We start from the raw sequence: 13,650 nt of genomic DNA on the forward strand, positions 1-13,650 counted from the left end.
TTCGGGGAAGATCAGTTTGGAATCCGGGGAAGGTAGGAACTCGTGAGGCAATACGGACTCTATCATAGAAAGTAGGTTGAAAAAAGGTAAACTTACGTTTCTAACATTCTTCGATTTTAAGAAAACGATTGACAGTGTTGACTGGATGAACATTGATATTCTGACGGCGGCAGATATAAAAAAACAGGAAACCTAAGGTTATTTACAAATTGTATAAAAATTAGACTGGTTGAAGCACATGAAGGGTAACAGTTGTTGACAGAGAACGCTGAAGATTAGATGGGTAAATCAGAGAATCAGATGCGGAATCGATTTGGGGACGAAAGATGTTTATTTCACAACTTGACTAAAAGTAGAGATCGTTTTATAGGACATGTCCTGAGGCATCAAGGGCTCATGCTTTGGTAATAGATGGATGTGTGTATAAGGAACAGGGGGAAGAACAAATGAACGGGACCATGCTTTGAATATGCTAAGAAAGTCCAAGTGTCAGCAGGTTGGAGCAGTTATATGGACATAATGGACTTGTTGGATTATCTTAGAGAGCTGCATCAAACAGTCACAACAGATACATAATCCTCTAATAAGGTGTTTTTTTCCTCTAGTCTTCTGAATGATATGACGCAGTTCGTTACGACTCCCTTTGCTGTGCCTACTCCTCCATTTGCATTAAGCGTTTTCAGATATATGATGAATGTGTTCCAACATCTGTCTTCCCCTACAGCTTTTGCCCTCTGCCGTTCTCTCTAGTGCCATGGATGGTTTCTGCTACTGTCTTAACACTTGTTCTGTCACCGTTCCACGTATTCCTTTCGTTGTCCTTTTTGCATCTAAGCTCCTCATTTAATATCTTACCAGACAGTTTTTATCACTCTTGTGTATCGAACTTCCAGCATGGATCCAGCAGTTATCCGTATGTGCTGTAATTGTTCGTTTGCGCATTTTGGACACAGTTTATGAATTTTCGGGAATACTATATTTGACTATTTTACTATGATTTGAAAATGGGTCTCGGCCGGAAACTAGTCGTCGAGTGAATAAAAAAAGTGAAATTTGCAACTATGGACTTGTTTTTCGTTGTACTGATTCTTGTGTATAAAAAAAAAATGTTCTAATGGTTGTGAAATCTTGTGGGACACAACTTCTAAGTTAATCAGTCCCTAAGCTTACACACTACTTAACCTAAATTATCCTAAGGACAAACACACATACCCATGCCCGAGGGAGGACTCGAACCTCCGCCGGGACCAGCCGCACAGTGCATGACTGCAGCGCCCTAGACCGCTCGGCTAATCCAGCGCGACGATTCTTGTGTAAAACTACGCTTCAAACGAATAGGCTGTGTCCTTCTCTCTCTGTGTCACAAAAATTGTCAAAGGTGAAAATTCTGTGGTAAACGTTTTAGACTGGGCCATTTCAATAGTTTCAATACATTAGGCGTGATAAAACACTGAGGAGCAGCCAGCATCTAGGCTTTCGGCAGTTGTTTTGAACTTTTGTATAGGGGCACTGTCTTGTGAAGTCGTGGTAGTGCATCGAAAGTGAGATGTAAACGGAAATGTGTCAAAAAAAAAAGTATTACACTCTTGGGAAAGTTCATGCAGGACGTACCAACCTTCAGTAAAATTCTGAACATTGAAATACTGTTGGCAGTGAACCGATTATCAAATTGTAGCATACAGACATGTGCAGTGACCATATTTTTTCTTGTGCGCCAGACGAGATTTGTCATGCGAATTATCTACGGAATTAACAAGGGCGGTTTCAGGCTCAGTGTGCCAACTGAGAGGGCTACCAATGGCGCCACAATAGTGAGATTTGTGTACAGGACTATCATAATCAGTAGCGGCCGCTTGCGCCGCCCATAGCTCCCAAATGCAGGATTTGTAGCCTATATTGTGCATATCGCAGTTGGTAGCGAAAATTGACACAGATGAGAGTGCTCGAGTGAAAAGGGGGGAGGATGCGCGCATTATAATAAGTCGCTAGTGTGGGAAAGTTTTCTCGAACTGGTCCTGGGAATTAACACGATAATTCGAGCAAGCAACGAATTACTGCAGTAAGCAACAAGTTTGCTAAGAAGAGATGATCCCGTACAACATTTAAGTGTAACATCACAAAACCCCCGCATGCTTCACTCTTGGGGCGTAAACTCGACCAGAAGTAGGAAACAGTGTGGAACAAGACTCATTAGACCAAATGAATTTTTTCCATAGCTCCATAGTCCAGGTTTTATGGCTTCGACACCACCTTTTCCTGTTACGGGCATTTGCGTCACTGATAAGTGGCTTTATACGAGGGTGAGTCAAATGAAAACCTTAAATTTGTAATAAGACGTCGAAATTTCGCGCCGTTATCCTGTAAGTTGGTAATCGTGCTACAAACAGCGTGCAGAATGGCAGCATAGTGCAGATGCACACATACCATCGCGGTATCAGTATGAAGATGGCCGTCCCACTTGCGACTTGCACCAGGGAAGAGCAGCGCTCTGTTATTCGGTTTTTGCGTAGTGAAGGCGTGAAACCTATTGAAATTCATCGACGAATGAAGATTCAGTACGGTGATGCATGTTTGTCACAGCAGGAAGTCTACTAATGGAGTAGGAAGTTCGGAAATGGTGTGACTTCAGTGGAAGATGCTCCTCGTCCAAGTCAGGCACAACGAGTTGTGACTCCACAAAACGTTGCAGCAGTTGAAACCATAGTGAAGGAAAACCGCCGAGTGACTCTGAATGACACTGCAACATGTTTACAGATTAGTCATGGGTCAGCACACCACACTGTGCATGATGTGCTCCATTTTCACAAAGTGTCTGCAAGATGGGTACCACGGCAGCTGACTCCTGAAATGTGAGAACGACGTGTTGATGCTTGTGAAGAACTTCTTCGGCGCTTTGAACGAGAAAGTGATGGCTTCCTTGCAAGAATCGTTACTGGGGACGAAACCTGGGTTCACTTCCACCAACCGGAAACGAAGAGAGCCAGCAAGGAATGGCGCCATTTCTCATCACCAAAACCGAAGAAGTTTCGAACAGAACCATCAGCAGGGAAGGTTATGCTGACTCTCTTTTGGGACGAAAAAGGCGTCATTTTTTAGCATTGCGTGCCTAGAGGGACCACTGCCACCAGTGCATCATGCACAGATCTCCTAAAAAATCATCTGCGGCCTGCAATCAAATAAAAGCGACGTGGATTGGTGTCAGCAGGTGTCCTTTTGCAACATGACAATGCAAGGCCCCACACTGCCCGTACAACAGTTGCAACAATCACAGACGTGCATTTTGAGTGTCTTCCTCATCCAGCATACTCACCAGACCTTGCCCCAAGTGATTTCCATATGTTTGGACCGCTCAAAGACGCAATGGGAGGAAAGAAGTTCCTTTCTGATGAAGAGGTACCCCAGGCGGTGCGTGAGTGGTTGCGCGGACTACCAAAAGAATTTTTTTCTAAAGGAGTTTATGCACTTTGTAAGCGCTGGAGGACTTGCATTAAGCGTGGGGGACATTATGTTGAAAAGTGATACAGCTTTGTACCACTTCTGCACAGTAAATAATATTTAAAATAAGACTCACCCTCGTATTTCCAGCTCACCCTAAATCATACTGCTTACCGAGCTCCTTCCGTGTTTATGCAGAGACTTTTGCAGCCGTCGTTCTCTATTTCTCGTCAAAATCCTCTTCATTTCGTCAGGATGACTCAACACAAAGTTTCATCCACGTGGTGACTAAGCGGATGATGTTTTTCTACTTTCCCTGTTTTCGATATAAACGTTAGATACGGTGCTTCTTGAAACACCAAACACTTTGGCTCGCTAGTTTACAGAAGCTCCAACCATACGAGCACGAACAGTTTTCCCACGATTGAATTAACTAAGCTCCGACATAATGCACTCACAATTACTCAGAACACGGTTCTGACCACGACTGAGACGTACAACGCATTGAGGACATTACACAGGCACCGTTCGTGATCGAATACAACAGCACAACCTGCAGGCACCACAGGCATCCGCGTTTATGTTCAAGCATTCATTTCGCGCGCTGTTTCTATATTTCAAACCAGCCGTACAATTTTTTAGTTACAGTTGATCGGAGTGTTTGAGCACCAAACAAGGATTCAGGAAAGTTCCGGGCAGAGAGAGGCCGGCTACGCAGTAGTGTATCATGTTACCCGTCGTCCGCTATTCGCCATCAGAGAAGCAGCAGCCACATATCCCGTATGTGTCGTAGCTTCCCTCCGGCCACAAAATTCGCTGTGCTGTTGCATGACAGTTGGCAGCCCTGCGAATCGCGTATCTCGGCGACGACGGGCAGGGTCGGTATTATGGACTCGATTTCCGGTCGGCACGGATGATCGCACGAGGAATAACTCATCGACGGCGGTATCTACACGGGAGCGAAGTGCGTATTGAATTGAATGATGTATGAGAGCTGACATGTCCACACTCTGCATATGATAATGGAATCCAGAATTATGAGCAGGGCTTTGTAATAGCTTTTGAAAGCTGAATGGCTTCATGTTATGTCATCGGCTGTTTACAGGCTCCCACTTAAAGATTTAACAAACTCTAAATTTTATACTTACTGTAGATATTACTATTGTTATATTTCACAACAATTATTAGCGTGATTACTGTCAGGTATTCTTATGATTATGATGATACAGTAGTTTGCTTAGAAGCTTCATGCTACCCACGCTTGTTTTACGCACTTGTTTCCGTCACATGTGGGTGAAGTGCGGCACGAAGTGTCATCACACCCATCTCCCTACTGCGACATTATGCAGTCCACTTAGTTTCGTGGCTTAAACAAGTGCTATGCAGCGATTAATTTTTTCGTTTCGTATCTTTTGCAGTCGATTAACAGATCGCTTGAGCAAGCTATTTTTATGAATTGCTTATTTAGCCTTACCAGATTGGCCCTCCTTGCATCTGACGACGTACAGCCCCTACCAAAAATACTACAGAACATTCTCGATGGTAATAATAATAGTACATTATTGTTATTGTTATTTTGGGCATTTAGAGTGATATACACTTATCAGCCAGAACATTATGACTAGCGAACTACTGTCGATATAAATCCGTCCAGGCTATAGCAGCGTCACGTGGCGAGGAATTATTGCAAGCCAGACACACGCACGGTGCATGTAATATCAGTTAGCATGGTGTCCGTTTGTAGAGTGGGGAAGGCGTGCGATCAATCTGGATTTGACCGAAGGCTGATTGCGATAGCCCGGAGGCTCGGCACAAGCATTATCGGATGTTCAAGGAGTGTTGTGGTGAGTGACTTCAACATGTGGCGAAACCTAGGTGATACCACGTCCTGACGTCGTGGCGTTAGCGGCCACCCCTCATTGCAGATGTCGGATCTCATAGGCTGGGCAAACTGGTAAAACAGGACAGGCGGAGAATTGTGGCTGAACTAACACCAGACTTTAATCCTGGGCAGAGTACAAGTGTGTCTGAACACACAGTGCACCAAACACTCCTAACGACGATCTCTGCAGCCGAGAACCTATGCATATGCCAACCATGACATCGGCAACTACGATTAAAGTAGGCACGTGACCATCGGCACTGGAAAAAAAAATGCTTCAAATGGCTCTGAGCGCTATGGGACTTAACATCTGTGGTCATCAGTCCCCTAGAACTTAGAACTACTTAAACCTAACTAACCTAAGGAGATCACACACATCCATGCCCGAGGCAGGATTCGAACCTGCGACTGTTGCGGTCACGAGGTTCCAGACTGAAGCGCCTAGAACCGCACGGCCACGCCGGCCGGCTCGGCACTGGACTTTGGCGCAGTGGCATAACATTGCATGGTCTAATGAATTCCGATTCATCAGGGTGATGGGAAGTCGCGAATCCCTCATTTACCAGGGGAACAACTCCTTGACACCTGTACCAATTGAAGCACTGAAAAACATAAGAACACAAAGCACAGACACAAAGTTTTAGAACAACAGATGTCTGTGAAAATCTAAATTCTAGGCAAACCACCAGTCTCGCTTGTTTTTTAAGCAGTTCTCAATAGCCCATATTCCTTATAAAAACAAAGTATCCGTATTATGTTATAAAATTCTATTTAATAATTAGCATATCTATTGTTAATGTTGATCCACAAAATTTCCATATGTATCCTAGTGGAAACAGTGTCTTTTGGACTGCTGCGTGGTTTGTAATTAATTTGAAATTGGACTCAGGATATAAAGAACACACACGATGATGACCTGTACCAACGCTTCATTGTCCTCGTTATCATCATTTTCATTAACTACTCTCTCTGGCTTGAGGTTCACATAAAACAGTCTGTTCACTTTAGGCAGGAAATCTAGTAGTTTTGTTAAGTGCATGTGTTGGAGGTTTGATCTAATAGTTTCGTTAAGTCTTGGTGTTTCAGAGTTGATATTTGCCTTCCACCTACGTATTTGGGTATCAGATGTTACAAGGCATTTACAGACGGTGGGGAAATAAACTGTGGTCCCCCTCAATGTCACTGAAGAAAATGGTGGGGTCCCAGTACCCCAGTGAAGAATATGTTACTTTAAACAACAGATTGTGGCAATCTGTTAAAAACGTCATCAATATAAAATTTCTTTAATGCACATTGTTACCACGAACATCAACTTTTGGTTTTCTAGTGAGGCCGGTAACACGCTTAAAGGTTCTGAAATATTCAGCATCCATTTTACAAACTGAAATGCTTAAACCATGGAGTGTGAGATTATGGAGAGATTTTCCTTCTAGAGCCTCCATGTTTTATAAAGAAATGGGCGTCTGTGTAGCCAGTGAGCGTTCCTACACCAATGAAAATGTGTGGTTTGGATCCATTTGAAAGTGATTGCCAGAGAAATCGCCGAGACAGCTTTTTTCAAATATTGATGTATCTAGTGTAGGAGTGCAGCACTGATAAAGCTGGTTAACCCTAAGATTAACAGATATCAGAAGCGTGCATACACGCTAAAATCTCAAAATCGGCCACAGTGTACTTTAGGCCCTTGTGATTCTCATCGCCTCAATTATTCATTTTTAAATTAGAGATGTTTATCAAATAGATGTATCATAAATTTGCAGTATCTTTTGCTAACGTTCATTAAAAACGAAAGTGTAAAATACTTTTAAGATTTTAATCTAATTGTGTGAAACCTTAAGTCTGGCGCGTAATTAGGACGCAAGGGGATGATAGGATGAACATGAAAAGTGAGAGGATTCGAAGGTGGACGGAATCCTGTGGTTTCTATCTCTTTCGAAATGATTGTGTCGTTTCTGAATTTGGAGTTGCTCCCGGGCGTATTCATTTCCTGGCGAAGGCTATCTGACATTAAATAATGATGGTCGGTGCTAAGTTTCCCCGGATATTTGCAGAGAGACACCGGAAATGCAGTTTATGCATCGCAATTATGTAAGAAATAATTAATAACTACAGTAAGCTGCATGTACTGTCGTAGACCCTAAGCAATTCACGCCTCATACAGTATTGTGACATCTGGAAACCCATATCCTCTCTCTCTCTCTCTCTCTCTCTCTCCCCTCCTCCCTCTCCCTCCCCCCTCTCTCTTTCTCCGTCTTCCCCTTCCCATCCCCCCCCTCTCTCTCTCTATCTCTCTCTGTCTAATACACTCGCCACCACACACACACACACAATGTATGCGCCTGCTAGTTCTCGCTGTTATCAGTACCCAGCACCCATCATTAGCGGTGCAAGAAAAAAACAGTTTCCGTGTGTTCCTCCCCTCCGACGTATAGTCAGCTTCAGTCGCATCTCTTACTTGTGGGATAGAAGTACTGATTATTCAGCACACCTACTTTAAAAAAATTTTTAATGTTATTTCATTCTTCCTGAAGTAGTAATTCTGTATGTTTACCTTCAAAAATCGGTTTCATTTGTGTGTCTTACCAATAAATTTAGAGATTACTTCCGGGACTGTACAAATGGGCTTTAAAATATGGTACGGGATATGGAATGAGACATTACTGCGCGACCTTTTCTTGGATTAGAACAAGTTATTATCTAGAGTTCATGTAAATTGCCCTGGACATGCTGTAATTCCATTAACTCTGTTAACTAACTTCTTTAACAAAGTTGCGTATCAACACGCTCCAGAGAGTTCATTGTATGGAACTGGGGACCTAGAAACGACCGTGAGGCCTCGTCCCCGCCGCAGCCCTCAGTGGTTCACAGCCCCACGACAAGTTACAGCAGTCCACTCATCCCACCGCCGCCCCACACCGAACCCAGGGGTTTTGTGCGGTTCGGCCCCCAGTGACCCCCCTGGGAATGTCTCACACCAGACGAGTGTAACCCTAATGTTTGCGTGGTAGAGTAATTATGGCGTAGCGTACGTGGAGAAAGTGTTTACGCAGCAATCGCCGACATAGTGTAACTGAGGCGGAATAAGGGGAACCAGCCCGCATTCGCCGAGGCAGATGGAAAACCGCCTTAAAAACCATCCACAGACCGACTGGCACATCGGCACTCGACAGTAATCCGCCGGCCGGATTCGTGCAGGGGACCGGTACGCCTTCCCGCCCGGAAAGTAGTGCATTAGACCGCACGGCCAAGCGGGCGGGCTCCAGGAAGGGTAGTGAAATATACAAACAGCGATAGTGGAGGAAAAAGATGTACTGGATGAATACAGAGCAGTGTGGAATGGAACCCTGTTCCCAGTTCTAAAAGAACTATCAGAAGATCGAAGCACACACACACACACACACACACACACACAATACCGTCCCGGGAGCTGCGCTCTTTCTGCCTTGAGACGTGCGACTTGGGGCCCCTGAGCGCGAGGCGGTGTCGGCTGGCCGCTTTGTTTACTGGCATCGACCCAGGCGGCGGCTCTGCGCTTGGCGGAATCTGTGGCCCAACCCCTGCCCGTATTCCCGGAATGCCCCTACCGCCTCCGCCGCCCCTAGGGGCCATGACTTACCTACTGCGCTGCTGCAGTATCTTTTCCCCCTTCTGCTTACTTCCTTATTATTGGCCTATGGCGAATACTAGGAACAGTCCAAGATTCCGCAGCAAAATCATACGGAAACATGCAGAAAATTTTAATACATAGGTTGGACCTACCTCTATTCGTTATTTATCTGTTTTATAACGAATTCATGCCAACGGCCTTGCCGCAGTGGTAACACCGGTTCCCGTCAGATCACCGAAGTTAAGCGCTGTCGGGCTGGGCTACAATTAGGATGGGTGGTCATCCGGTCTGCCGAGCGCTGTTGGCAAGCGGGGTGCACTCAGGCCTTTTGAAGCAAACTGAGGAGCTACTTGACTGAGAAGTAGCGGCTCCTGTCTCGGAAACTGACATACGGCCGGGAGAGCGGTGCGCTGACCACATGCCCCTCCATATCCGCATCCAATGTCGCCTGTGGGCTTAGGATGATACGGCGGCCGGCCGGTACTGTTGGGCTTTCATGCCCTGTTCGGGAGGAGTTTTAGTTTTTATAACAAATTCATACGAGTCCTTTAAGATTAGCTAATAACATAGCTATCTTCAGATGTGGTGGTGTAGAGGAATGTTGAAAATTAAGTGGACGTCTTAAAGACTGGTAGCTGAGAAAGAGCTTTAACATAAGAAATGCAGTTAAATTAACTGTCGTCTCTCTTTTAAAATTCTTTGCAAATCACAGTATACCTCCATTTCTCTCTACTTGAAAACAGGGACAACTGAAAACTGTATGATCAGCGGAAACTTGTTACCCACATACACCGATTAGTGTGTTAACACGTCCTACTCCAGGCAGATGTTTGGGATATGAACCATTACCAGTTAATAGATGCACCACCCCTCCTATAGCTTCAGCCGAGCATGGTGGTGGTAAGTTCCTATGGGAGGCTTCAAATGGCTCTGAACACTATGGGACTTAACATCTGTGTTCATCAGTCCCCTAGAACTTAGACCTACTTAAACCTAACTAACCTAAGGACATCACACACATCCATGCCCGAGGCAGGATTCGAACCTGCGACCGTAGCAGTCTCCTATGGGAGGAAACTCCAACCGGCTTCTTTGAGCCCAACTACACGTCCTCTCAGATGCTGACATTTGGGTATCTGCGAGGCATAATGACTGTCCAACTCAGATCACGGAATGAAATTCGGAAAGACTTTATGTCGTGGTATCGACCTATCCCGTGTTTACTATTCTTGGCAGATATACAGGGTGAGTCACCTAACGTTACCGCTGGATATATTTCATAAACCACATCAAATACTGATTAACCGATTCCACAGACCGAACGTGAAAAAAAAAAAAAAATGGCTCTGAGCACTATGGGACCGAACGTGAGGAGAAGGGCTAGTGTAATTGTTTAATACAAACCATACAAAAATGCACGGAAGTATGTTTTTTTAACACAAACCTACGTTTTTTTAAATAGAACCACGTTAGTTTTGTTAGCACATCTGAACATATGAACAAATACGTAATCAGTGCCGTTTGTTGCATTGTAAAATGTTAATTACATCCGGAGATATTGTAACCTAAAGTTGACGCTTGAAACCTCCGACGTTCAGCTGCGTGTTGTAACAAACACGGGCCACGGTCGGCGAGCAGCATCTGCAGGGACATGTTTACGATGACGACCGTGTTTACGAGTGTGGCTGTAGTGCAGTGTTGTGGTTTGGTCTAGCTGTCGCAGTGTCCGCATGTAGCGCTTGCTGCTATTGTTATTCTGCATTCGTCTCCGCACGCAGACCAACTTTAGTACACCGTGTTACCAGACGTCTGTGATAGTGTAGTGTTGTAGGAACTGTGACCATGGTGTATTCGAACTCTGAAAAGGCGGAGATGATACTCATCTATGGCGAGTGTCGACGAAATGCAGCTGAAGCCTGCAGGGTGTATGCAGAACGGCACCCGGACAGAGAGCATCCAACGTGCCGCACATTGCAAAACATCTACCGCCAACTGTATGCAAAGGTATGGTCGTAGCACGCAAACGGGTCTGTAACAGGCCCGTCACAGGAGAAGCGGGTGCAGTTGGTGTGTTAGCTGCTGTTGCCATGAACCCACACATGAGTACACGGGACATTGCGAGAGCCGGTGGACTGAGTCAAAGTAGTCTCATGGGCTTACTGCATCGTCACCACTTTCACCCGTTTCTTGTGTCGCTACATCAGCAATTACATGGTGATGACTTTAATCATCGAGTGCAATTCTGTCAATGGGCATTAACAGAGAATGCGTTGCAGTTCTACCTGTATACCGATGAAGCGGGTTTCACAAACCAGGGGCAGTGAATCTACGGAACATGCATTACTGGTCCGTGGACAATCCTCGCTGGCACAGACAGGTAGAGCGACAGCGACCGTGGACTGTAAATGTATGGTGCGGAATCATTGGCGACCACCTCATTGGTCCTCACTTCATTGCAGGGGCCCAAACAGCTGCAACATACATCGCGTTTCTACAGAATGATCTGCCAACGTTGCTCGAAAATGTCCCACTGGAAACGCGTCGACGTATGTGGTATCAGCATGATGGTGCACCTGCACATTCCGCAATTAACACTAGGCTGACCCTTGACAGGATGTTCGACGGGCGTTTCATAGGACGTGGAGAACGCATAAATTGGCCAGCCCGTTCTCCTGATCTTACACCTCTGGACTTCTTTCTGTGGGGTACGTTAAAGGAGAATGTGTACCATGATGTGCCTACAACCCCAGAGGATATGAAACAACGTATTATGGCAGCCCGCGGCGACATTACACCAGATGTACTGCGGCGTGTACGACATTCATTACGCCAGAGATTGCAATTGTGTGCAGCAAATGATGGCCACCACATTGAACATCTATTGGCCTGACATGTCGGGCCACACTCTATTCCACTCCGTAATTGAAAACGGAAACCACATGTGTACGTGTACCTCACCCCTCATAGTAATGTACAATTGCGTCAGTGAGAAAGACCAATAAAAAGGTGTTAGCATGTGGACGTAATGTGCTGTTCCAGTCTCTTCTGTACCTAAGGTCCATCACCATTCCCTTTGGATCCCTACGTAATTCGGTGCTCTCCAATACACATGATCGAACAGCGGAGGAGTGGCACTCAACCGTCAACTTTAGGTTACAATAACTCCGGATGTAATTAACATTTTACAATGCAACAAACGGCACTGATTACGTATTTGTTTATATGTTCAGATGTGCTAACAAAACTAAGGGGGTTCCATTTGAAAAAAACGTAGGTTTGTGTTAAAAAACATACTTCCGTGCATTTTTTTATGGTTTGTTTTAACCAATTACACTAGCCCCTCTCCTCACGTTCGGTCTGTGGAATCGATTCGTCAGTATTTGATGTGGTTTACGAAATATATCCGGCGGTAATGTTAGGTGACTCACCCTGTATATGTATGCAGAGTTCTGCTCAAGGTTCGTACATCCTTTTGTCGTGCGTATTGATAAACTGCATACTAATTTTTGATTTTTTTTTTTGTTTCAGGTGAGTACACTGGACTCTTCTATTGAAGAAAGTAAAAAAGCCACGGCTGTAAGTAAATGGATTGCGTTTTGATATTCATGACCGGATAGCCTGTGTGAATAAATAATTTACAGATTACAATTTATTTTCGCGATATGATTTATTGCTGTTTTTTCCTTTTTTTCCAAAGAAAGTTAGTAACACTAAAGCACGATAAAAACGTTGAGCAGTTGCAGTCGCACATGCAAGTATGTCTTAAGGAATGCACAGATCTCACCAAATAATAGCTGTGGTTCGTCCAACGAAGACGAAACTGAAGATCATCAGCATTGCAACAGTATTCCACTACTACGAATTCTGGTAACTCATATCCTAAGTGCCTAAGTAGATCAAATTTTTGCAGCAAGTTTCCTTACAAGAATGACTAAAGTTAGTTACAGTTCTGCTTTTGCCGTCCTTACCTGCATGAGTATCAATTTGTGACCAATCTGCATCTTCGGGTTCTGTTCCTTCTTTCTTTCTTCCTTCCTTCCTTCCTTCTTCTTTTTCTTTTTCTTCGAGTGTATTAACCTAGGTAGTGCAAATATATTTGAAATAAAATTTTCGGTTAAGTCCCAGTATAACTAGACTCAAATTTCACCCGTAGTTCATGGGAGGGGAAGTGGTCAGTGCATAATAGGCTCCAGCATTTTGCTACTGACGTAAGAAATCTAAGGCGCCAATATGATTTAAGAACGTTAATTCTCTACCTCAGACGTCAAGTGTATAGCACTCCCATTGAAAGTGGCTGAAAATGTGCAGAAGCGAATCGCGCAGCCTTGTTAATCTTTATGACTAGATCGGGGGGGGGGGGGGGGTGGACAGAATTCGTAACTCACCGAAGAGGCGAGTGCACTATTGCATCCAAATGCGAAGACGTCACGTGGTACACCTCTTTGAACAGGTAGGAGTGTACATAGAGTAAATTGTAATGGGTCACTTGCTGAACTAGAATAGTATTTCATTTTAAAGTAGGTCGTGGCAGAAATTTGTGTCTACTTAAATGGTGACTTAATTGAAAGTTTACGTTGCAAACACATTTGTACTAACTAGGACGACAACTGAACTCGTGACAATATATGTATATGGAGTTCTCTCGCGTGCGGACTTACGTTTACTGGAATGCTGTTGATTCTACTGTCGTATAGTTTCACTCTTGTCAGTTTCCGCTGACATCGAT

The 13,650-nt window shown here is 44.5% G+C and overlaps 1 long non-coding RNA gene and 1 pseudogene across 1 annotated transcript in view; both read left to right on the top strand.

Annotated features, from left to right (window-relative positions):
• Window positions 1-12,493, top strand: part of LOC126416394 (uncharacterized) — a 601,622-nt gene extending 589,129 nt beyond the window's left edge. Inside the window, exon 4 of the long non-coding RNA XR_007575453.1 lies at window positions 12,453-12,493. This is a non-coding gene — a long non-coding RNA (uncharacterized LOC126416394). The remainder of the gene's footprint in view (window positions 1-12,452) is intronic.
• On the top strand, window positions 9,114-9,231 carry LOC126417240 (5S ribosomal RNA; annotated as a pseudogene).
• Window positions 12,494-13,650: the final 1,157 nt, after the last annotated feature.

This window comes from Schistocerca serialis, chromosome 8 (genome assembly GCF_023864345.2).
Source record: "Schistocerca serialis cubense isolate TAMUIC-IGC-003099 chromosome 8, iqSchSeri2.2, whole genome shotgun sequence".
NCBI classification, from domain to species: Eukaryota; Metazoa; Arthropoda; class Insecta; order Orthoptera; family Acrididae; genus Schistocerca; species Schistocerca serialis.